This window comes from Pan paniscus, chromosome 8 (genome assembly GCF_029289425.2).
Source record: "Pan paniscus chromosome 8, NHGRI_mPanPan1-v2.0_pri, whole genome shotgun sequence".
NCBI classification, from domain to species: Eukaryota; Metazoa; Chordata; class Mammalia; order Primates; family Hominidae; genus Pan; species Pan paniscus.
Genome location: NC_073257.2, coordinates 99,427,513 through 99,437,390, shown reverse-complemented (window position 1 = coordinate 99,437,390; position 9,878 = coordinate 99,427,513). Strand labels below are relative to the sequence as shown.

Genomic DNA, 9,878 nt, shown 5'->3' with positions numbered 1-9,878 from the left:
AGAATTAACAATTCCTCCCCTAATTATATATATATATAATAAATGTAGGCCTTAACATTAACACAAATCATTGAAGTTTCATGGGTCAAAAATTTAGGCAGATATGTAGTTTGTAGGCATCTTATACTAATTAGTTAACATACTACTTCTTTTATTTTTATTATAATATAAACTATATTCATTTTATAATATACATAAATAAAAATCAAATGCTAAATATAATAAAGTTTATTTTATATAGTCCAGCTCGCTAATGTACATTAATGCTTCAATGATAATATTAAACTTTCTTTTATTTTATTACATTTAGATGCAAACTCCAGCCAGGGTTCACATATTGATTTCATGTTCTAGTAAAAACTACAAATAAAAAACTATAAAGTCAGAGATTATTTCTTAATATATTGCATATACTTTCATCCAATGTAAGTCATTTCATGACACGTTTAGCTCTTTTTGTCATAGTGGTCTCACGTTTTAATGGAAAATAGTATGCAACAGCTTTTCTCGTTCCCCGGCCATCTTAGCGGCTGCTGTTGGTTGGGGGCCGTCCCGCACCTAAGGCAGGAAGATGGTGGCCGCAAAGAAGACGAAAAAGTAGCTGGAGTCGATCAACTCTAGGCTCCAACTCGTTATGAAAAGTGGGAAGTACGTCCTGGGGTACAAGCAGACTCTGAAGATGATCAGACAAGGCAAAGCGAAATTGGTCATTCTCGCTAACAACTGCCCAGCTTTGAGGAAATCTGAAATAGAGTACTATGCTATGTTGGCTAAAACTGGTGTCCATCACTACAGTGGCAATAATATTGAACTGGGCACAGCATGCGGAAAATACTACAGAGTGTGCACACTGGCTATCATTGATCCAGGTGACTCTGACATCATTAGAAGCATGCCAGAACAGACTGGTGAAAAGTAAACCTTTTCACCTACAAAATTTCACCTGCAAACCTTAAACCTGCAAAATTTTCCTTTAATAAAATTTGCTTGTTTTAAAAAAAAAAAAAAAAAAAAAAAAAAAGAAAATAGTATGCAACAATTTTGTTTTGTTTTAGATGTGATATTGAAGTTTAAAACTTCACTAATAATTGCTGCAAATATAACATAACAAGAGAAAGCACTATAATCTATTGAGGCAAAACATAATATTAAGTAACTGAAAATGGCAGAAAACTATCGGGTATGATAACAATGCAACATGAAAAGCAAAGAGCTTTATTTGTGGTATTCCAGGTTGAGGGAGACATTCAAATGCCTATTAATTCCTATCTCTACCAATGATCACATTTATATGGTTCTGTACTGGCATGTTCCCTGAAGTCTACTCGTGCCCCATTAGTGGTAAAAGAATTAAATATTTAAAAATATTTACACATATTATATTTATTAGAAAAAAATACTGACTTCCATTTATGTTGAGAATGTCAGCAAATCCAATCAACTCTTCTCAGTATTTCCTTTTTTCTTTATTTGTTGCTATAACCAGAGTCCAAGCCAACATCATTTCTTGCTTATAAATGTGCAATTATTTCCTACTATCTCCCTTTGCTTTCATTTCTGCTACTTTATTTCTATTCTCCCCAGAGTAATCAAAGGGATCTCTTAAGAACTTGTCAAATCATGTCACTCCTCTCCTTAAAACAACTCATGCCACGCATTCATTTAGACCACACCCAAACACCCTAGTGTGACCTGCCCCATGAATCATATTCAGACCTCATCATTTATATCTGTACTCCCAATTCACTTTTCTTGGGTGAAATAATCTTTTTTGTTGTTGTTCCTCAATCATCGTGAGCTCCTTCTTGCCTAAGGACATTTATACTAGCTCTTTCTTTTTCTGGAAACATCTTTTTCCCAAATATGGTGGCTAATTCTGCTGGAGGTTTCAGCTTAAATGACATCTCCTTGGCATTTCTCACGAAGTAAAATACAAGCTCCACAAGACAAGGCTGCAGGGGAAGTTAGGAAGGAACTACTTTTTTGGTTTTGCATTATTTGAAATAAAGCAATATGGGCAACATATTAACAAAATAAAATATAAAAGGAATACCATACGTCTTCATTTTACATTTTTTCCTACAATTATTTTCTATATACCTACCATCTGTCATTTTCTATCTATTTGCTAAAAATTTCTCAGCATTTCCATGTAAGCAACATGCATATTAACTGGGTTGAATCCTCTGTGTCAGGTTCTATTTTATAATCCAGACTGTTTCACTTGCACCTTTTACTTCCTTAAAGTCCTAAGATAAACAGTTGCAAAGAGTCAGACTCTTTGAAGCTCTAAGCATACTTCTGCTCTCTCCGTCCTAATAGCCAAAGGAGGGCTTTTCTGCATTTTCTCTATTCAAGTTCCTTTTGCTTTTCCTAGGCTTTGTAGTAAAAATCTGCACTCATGTTCTGCCATCTGCTTTTAATATATTTTTAATTCACCCACCAATTGCCATTTTACTGATTATCCCCAGAAGGATAAAGCCATTTTTAGTAAAATTCTGCTTAAAGGGGAATTGATAGTTGTGGAGAAATAACTGCACATTGTTGAAGAGTATTTATTAGAACACAGTTCCATTGTATTTGAGGAGAGAAATGCATTACTGACTGGAATGTCTTGAGTCAAGAATTTAGCAAGTTTTTGGAAAAGACTTTCATAAGGTGGAACAGGAATCCACATTAAGTTCTTGAACACATAAGATTGAGTTGAGCAAATCAATCAGAGTTTGACAAAGTAAAGCAATGAATCTAGTTAAGGTAATGAAATAAATTAATCCCACTTGCCTCATATAAGGGTTTGAAAGCAGAAATAAATGCAAATAAAGGAATTAGAGGTAGAGTTACACATAGAATTGCTGGCTCTATAATGGAGAAAAGTCAAGAAGAATTTGAGATAAATTTATTTGTTGGACAAAATACTACTTACAAAAGAGTTGGAGTTGGATTTGAGTTGTTAATATATAGGTGTGAATGTGTGTGTGTATATGTATGTATATATGTATATGTATATGTGGATTCTAGAGGTCTAGAACTGAAATTGTTTGGACAAAGGATATAGATTTTTACCAAGTGTTTATTTAATTGCATTCTAACAAAATAATATTCTTATAAGTGTATGAGAAAGCCCTTCTCCCCTATATTTGCTTGGAAGATTACCAATTGTATTGACCTTTCCTAATTTAATAGATAAAATAACTACTATAATAAAATTTTTATTGATGTACTTACAGATTAAACAGCTTTCATATTTTTATGTTTTTGTAAATTGTCTCTCATAGCTATTGCCATTCCTCACCTTTTTATATGTTTATTAATTTGTAAAAATTCTCTTAAGGACATCAACCCTTGAAGTAAATGTTGCAAATATTTCCCAATGCATATTATTGTCTTTTAGTTTTGTTTATAATGAATTTTTACATTTTTAACTATAAGACTCACAAATATTTGTTGCATCAAACTTATTAATGATTTCCACATTGGTCATTTTTCAATAGGCCTTCTCACCCCCAAATTATTATTATTTTAATAATGGTCTTTAAAAATATCAAATAATATATGTATTAGCTATTAAGTACAGTTAGACTTTTTTTACTAATATAATAAAAAGTTGCAAAATGATAAATAATAAAGTAATGGATGATTGTACAATGTTATGCCAATTTTCCATAATGTTGTTCTAATATTGTAATTTGCTTTCTGTCATACAGAATGTAATTTTACTTACAGTACAAATTTTAGATAAGAGTAGATTCGAGTGAATGAAGGCTGGATGAACAGTGATACTGTACCTAAACACAGGTTCTGTGCATTTTAAGAATCATTGCAGACATTTGAATACTGGCATATCTTTGTTATATTTAAATAAAATTAATATATCTATAAATTTAGCTTATATTTTTTCTTTTATTTTTATTTATACACATATGTATATAATATGACTACAAACAGTCAAAATAATATAACCAGTTCCCACATACACACCATTTAGTACAAAGGATAAACATTATCTGTACCATTCAAGTACTCTGTGCACCCTGTCTTAATTGATTTCACCTTCTTCCCCCACAAAATATTATCTTGATTTTCTCTAACCTGTTATCTTAAACAGGTCTTGAAAAAACTGTGGCTGGGCACACTGGTACACCTGCAATTCCAGCTACTCAGAAAGCTAAGCCAGATTGCTTCAGGCCGGTAGTTTGAAGACAAAAAGTGCTGTGGAAAATGTTGGCTAGGCAAAGGGGTTTGGGAATACCAGGGAAAATGTTAGACTGCTAAATGGGTGGTTCTGACAGGCTTCATTCATTTTTAACTTTTAAGTTCAGGGGTACAAGTGCAGGTTCATTACATAGGTAAACTTGTATCATGGTGGTTTGTTGTACAGATTATTTCATCACCCCAGTATTAAGCCTAGTAACCACTAGTTATTCTTTTTTATCTTCTCCTTCCTCCAATTCTCCACCCTCCAAAAAGCCCCAGTGTGTGTTGTCCCCCACTCTATGTGTCCGTGTGTTCTCATCATTTAGCTCCCACCTATGAGTGAGAACATGCAGTGTTTGATCTTCTGTTCCTGTGTTAGTTTGCTAAGGATAATGGTCTCTAACTAGATCCACATCCCTGCAAAGAACAAGATCTTGTTCTTTTTTATGGCTGCATAGTATTCCATGGTGTTTATATACCACATTTTCTTTATCCAGCAGACCACTGATGGGCATTTAGGTTGATTCCATGTCTTTGCTTAGAGAAGGAAATAAAAGGGTGTTCCAGGGGGAATAGCCAGTGCCAAGCTCTGGTTCAGGAGTGTGGCTGGTATCCTCTAAAATTGCAAGCAGTTATAATGGAGAGTTCTTGCTTAAAGTGTGGTTTATGTTCACCCATCTGGGACTATACTTTTGAAGTCTATACTTTTGGAAGGATAGATGTTTGATGTTTTTTTTTTTTCTTTTAAAACTAGTAAGTCATTTTTGTTCAGTTTTTTTAAGTGTCTTTATTTTATATATTCAAAAGTAAGTTGATAATGCTTTCTTGTGCTCATTATGGCTTAAATTTCTACTACGTTTATAAGTGCTGACCCTCTTTTCATCATCATCTTGTGTCTTTTGATCTATCTCCTTCTTTTTCTCTTTACTTGGTAAACAATCTGGCTGGAAATTTGTCTATTTAACTATGGTTTTTAAAGAATCAACTTTATTTTTTATTGTACTACTTCCTTCTTTCGCTTTGATATATTTTTACTTCATTATAATTTACACTTATTTTGTGTGTTTATGTTTATATTTCTTATATAATTCCAGCTTTTGCTGTATTCAACAGTCTTCCTTTTTATGTGTAATTTTTCACTGTCATTAAGTTCTAAATAAAGTATAACTTCTATTTTTATTTTTCTTTGAGTCATAAATTACATGCAAGCTTCTGTTTAAGTTTGCAAACAACAGCATTATCTGGCTGCCTCTTTTTATTGGGTTCTTTCTTACATTTGGGTCAGAAAACATAGTCAGTCTAAAACAGCTTTCTTGACCTCCAAACATTTTGCTAAATTCACTTATTCAGAATTTTCTGCTAATTAGAATATTATGTAACATAATCAGAACATACCACATTACACTCTGATAATCAATTCACTACAAAGATATTGTCCCTTATGTATTAAAATTTGTTCATTTTTTGGAAAATATTCTCAGAAATATTTTTCAAGAACACTTACCGTTAACATTTTACAAAATTTAAAAATGCAAGTAAATTTATGCCTAATCGTACATTAAGTATGATTTTATAAGTGGCATATAAACAGATTGATAATTTCTTTCCTAGAGTGTAGAGATGCCCTATGCACTGCAAGACAGTCAAGGGAAGGGGTTGGTTTGGTTTAGGATGCGTGATAAAGCATCTCATGAAGTGTCTGTATGCTCAGTTTTAGAAAATAGATCCCATTTCTAAAAACTGGATTCAATGACTACATTATTAAATTGTTTCAATGCTGTATTCCACTATCTGTAGCATTCTATAGAATGTTTACTTAACATCTTTGGAATAATCATTAAGTAAACAAAAACTGTCCCCTCTTCCTCAAAACTTTCTTTTACTCCCATGCTTATCCACTGTCATCAAATTACCATATCTGACAGAAATAATTTTAATTTCACCATCAATTGCTAGGATATTAATTTAGACTACAAATAGCTGCATATAAACATAAATGAAAAAATATTTTTCCACTCGTTGTTGAAACAGTGGGAGTCCTGAATGATTTGATAGCTGTACAGTTAATCAAATAATAGACTACTGGATTAAATCTGAGTGAACTAAAAATATCTGTGCATAGCTGTAAACAAAATTAAATTAATATCCTCAGTACCTCTTATGCCTTTAATGCTATCAGGGTCAGTAGATGTGATTTTAAATGACCATTCATATAAATAGGAATGCACGTAAAATTTAAAAATACTAAGTGAATTTATACCTAATTGTACTACATTATTAAGTGTGATTTTCTGAGTGTTACTCCTAACCAGTAGCAAATATGTTATATATATGAGATATATGATATGTGTATATATGATATATGATATATATGTTATGGTATATATATGACATGTGATATATATGTTACTGGGTAGGAGGTACAGTAGCAAGTTTTCTTTCTTAAAAGAATGGTATACTCTGGGTCTAAGAATGACAAACAGATGATGTGGTGGGCACTTACCAGAGTATTTTATTTATACTGATCTGTACCCCTAGAATATTCTAAAATGAGGATGTATGAGATATATAATACTTTTTATTCTATTTTTCTGAGTTTTCCCTCCCAGTTAGGTTTTCGGAATACAAACATGGAGCAGTTACATGACATAAGGGCAAATAGTATAAGAATTATTACACTTTATTCATTTGTATCTTGTATACTTCCTCTATTGGGTAAATGGATAGATGCAATGAACTGCTAAATAATACTTGTTGAATTCAACCTGAATGAAAACAAAATCTTATGCCTATCGAAAAGCATACAATGTTTGTTGTAGGGAGAAAGGAATCTGATAGATGTCTGATATTTAAATGTAAAAACGTTGGCCGGGCACTGTGGCTCACGCCTGTAATCCCAGCACTATTGGAGTCCGAGGCACAGGCGGATCATCTGAGGTCAGGAGTTCAAAACCAGCCTGGCCAATTTGGTGAAACCCCGTCTCTAATAAAATACAAAAATTGGCCAGGCGTGGTGTTGCCTGCCTGTAGTCCCAGCTACTTGGGAGGCTGGAGCAGGAGAGTCACTTGAACCCGGGAAGTGGAGGTTGTAGTGAACTGAGACTGTGCCACTGTGCTTCAGCCTAGGTGACAGAGCAAGACTCCGTCTCAAAAAAAAAAAAAAAAAAGTAAGAACATTATATGCTAACGTGAGTGAAATATAAACAATTTTTAATTTTATATTATATACAATGGCAGATCATAGCTGCACCTGTAAGAGAAGATCAAATTAAAATCGGTTGTCTGTTTGTTTATTCTCTTATCAGTGCCTGGCTTTCTAGAAAACTTTAGCGATTTTCATGGAATTCTCTGATAAACATTATGAACTCATTTCTTTCTATAATATGTTGGTAATATTGGCCATATATGATAATTTAGAACCTCTTATTCTCCTTTATTTTTCTCAGAGCAGTCATTGCCATTTGACATGTTATATTTTATTTTTGTTAGTTTCCTATTTTACCGTACAGCTAATTAAAATGAACTTTTCGTTAATTCAATTACTGTTCTTTTCACTGTTATAGCCCAAGTATCTAAAACAGTGTCTAGCACTAAGTAGTCACCAGGTAAGTCTTTGCTGAGTGAATAAATCTTAGGAGGAAAGGAGAGAGAAAATCTAGATCCTTTATAGTATCCATGGTTTTCTACAAACAGCTAGAATGTAATATTTTATTATTTTGCACCATGTAAGTTAGAATCATTGTGGAACATCACATTTATGCAATTCTTATTAGACTATATCTAGATCTCTTTTAAAATAAGCAAGCAAGCAAACAAACAAACAGCAATGAAGATACGCTGAAGAAGTTTTGGGAGGAGGACCTACATCTTTACAGTTTCACCCCTAACTTACCCATACCCTCCTTCAATGAATTCCTAGGGCTTCTTAGAAAATAGTGGATGCAATTCAGGAAGTGTTTGTTTTAAAACACCAAGAATGATGACTGTCCAAATTCAGAATGTGTTCATGTATTCCATAGACAATGACTGAATATCTACTAGGTTCTGAAAAATGTACTGTTGCTGCGGTGGATAAAATAATAATAATACACTGTAAGACAGTCAGGGGAAGAGGTTGGTTTGGTTTAGGATGCATGATAAGATATCTCATGAAGTATCTATATACTCAATTCTAGAAAATGGATCCCATTCTTAAAAACTGGATTCATTGATGGCGTTATCAAATTGTTTCAATGTTAAATTTCACTATCTATAGTGTTGGAATATTAGTCCAGTAACAATATGAAACCAAAGATACATCACTATCCAGTAAGGCAGTTTATATTATTACCACATAGTACAATGTGTTAACAGAGATCAAAGATAAATGAACACTTCCAACATAAAATGTATAATAATTTACTTCAGGTAACATATTTTTAAATTATGGGTATAATTATGGGCATAATCGTAATTACTACTTAGAAATGTATTATGTGTATCATTTAGCGTTTTATATATAACATTTTGAATTTTAAAAATATTTATGGGTCCTTGTTGTTAAGATGAAGTGGTGTTCCAGAAATAGTTGATTGTAGATTTGTTGCATATAAAACAGAGAAATCCAGCATTTATAGGTAACACCACAGTTAAGAGGAAAGAAAACTAAGAAAATTGCAGTAGAACGCTTTTGTGAGGAAAAAATGAAATGTCAAAGATAAAATTTTTATGGTTCTTTAATCACAATCATCAAATTGTAACAAATGGAACTTTAAAATTGAATTTGCCTCTTTGTCTGAATTACACCTGAGATTATACCTGCACACCAAGTGAAGAATCATATTTCATAATGCATTTCATTTGGCTTTTAACACAGTTATTCTGTTGAAGACATTTCTGTAAAGCTTTCCAGATACAGGAAAAGCAATTTAATAAACACTATGATCAAATAACTACTCAATTGTTCTTCATCTTTTTTAACTTTTAACACCTTGCAGATCATTGCTAGAATACAGTGTGTTATCCCCTTTTCACAATGATTCATTAACCTGTATTAATTGTTCTTTACAAAGTTGTTTTTATATATCTTACTAACTACCAATGTGAGGAAAAGGTCTATGTTGCTTTCATTCAGTAGAAAACACATGCACTTTAATAATATTGTTTCTTTAAAAACACCTATTGGTTTGTTTTCTTTCAGTTTCTCATTTATCATCATTTGTTCATCTTCACTGAAAGCTGAACATATGCAGCCTAACAACAACTTGAATTAATTGAATATGTTTCGTATCTATTCTCCAAATTAAATTTTCAGTTTTGCTCACCTTTTCATGATTATATTAAGAAAATGTAGCCATAATTGCTTGTATAGGAAAAATTACTGAGAAAGACATTCAGATTAAATGTAGGAAATGCTCTAAGGATCTTTGAAAGGAAAGAAATGTCAGGTTCTATATTGTATTCAAGGAAGATAGGAGATGAAAGTGTCAGATATGCAAGGCAGATAAGAAAATAGTTTTTAAAAATAAGTCATAGACATTCTTTTTCTAATAGTTATTGAAAAATCCTGTTCATCAAAAGATATCTTAAATCAATAAAGATTTCCTCAACCACCAGATAAAATTGTTCTCTGTGTGTGCATGTCTTATTGGAACTGTAATTATATTTACAATACTATAATTAGTCGTGTTATTAACTCTCGTTAC

General features: G+C 32.3%; 1 pseudogene; it reads left to right on the top strand.

Moving 5' to 3' along the window:
• Positions 1–556: 556 nt before the first annotated feature.
• LOC129393154 (large ribosomal subunit protein eL30-like) lies at positions 557–1,026 on the top strand (annotated as a pseudogene).
• Positions 1,027–9,878: the final 8,852 nt, after the last annotated feature.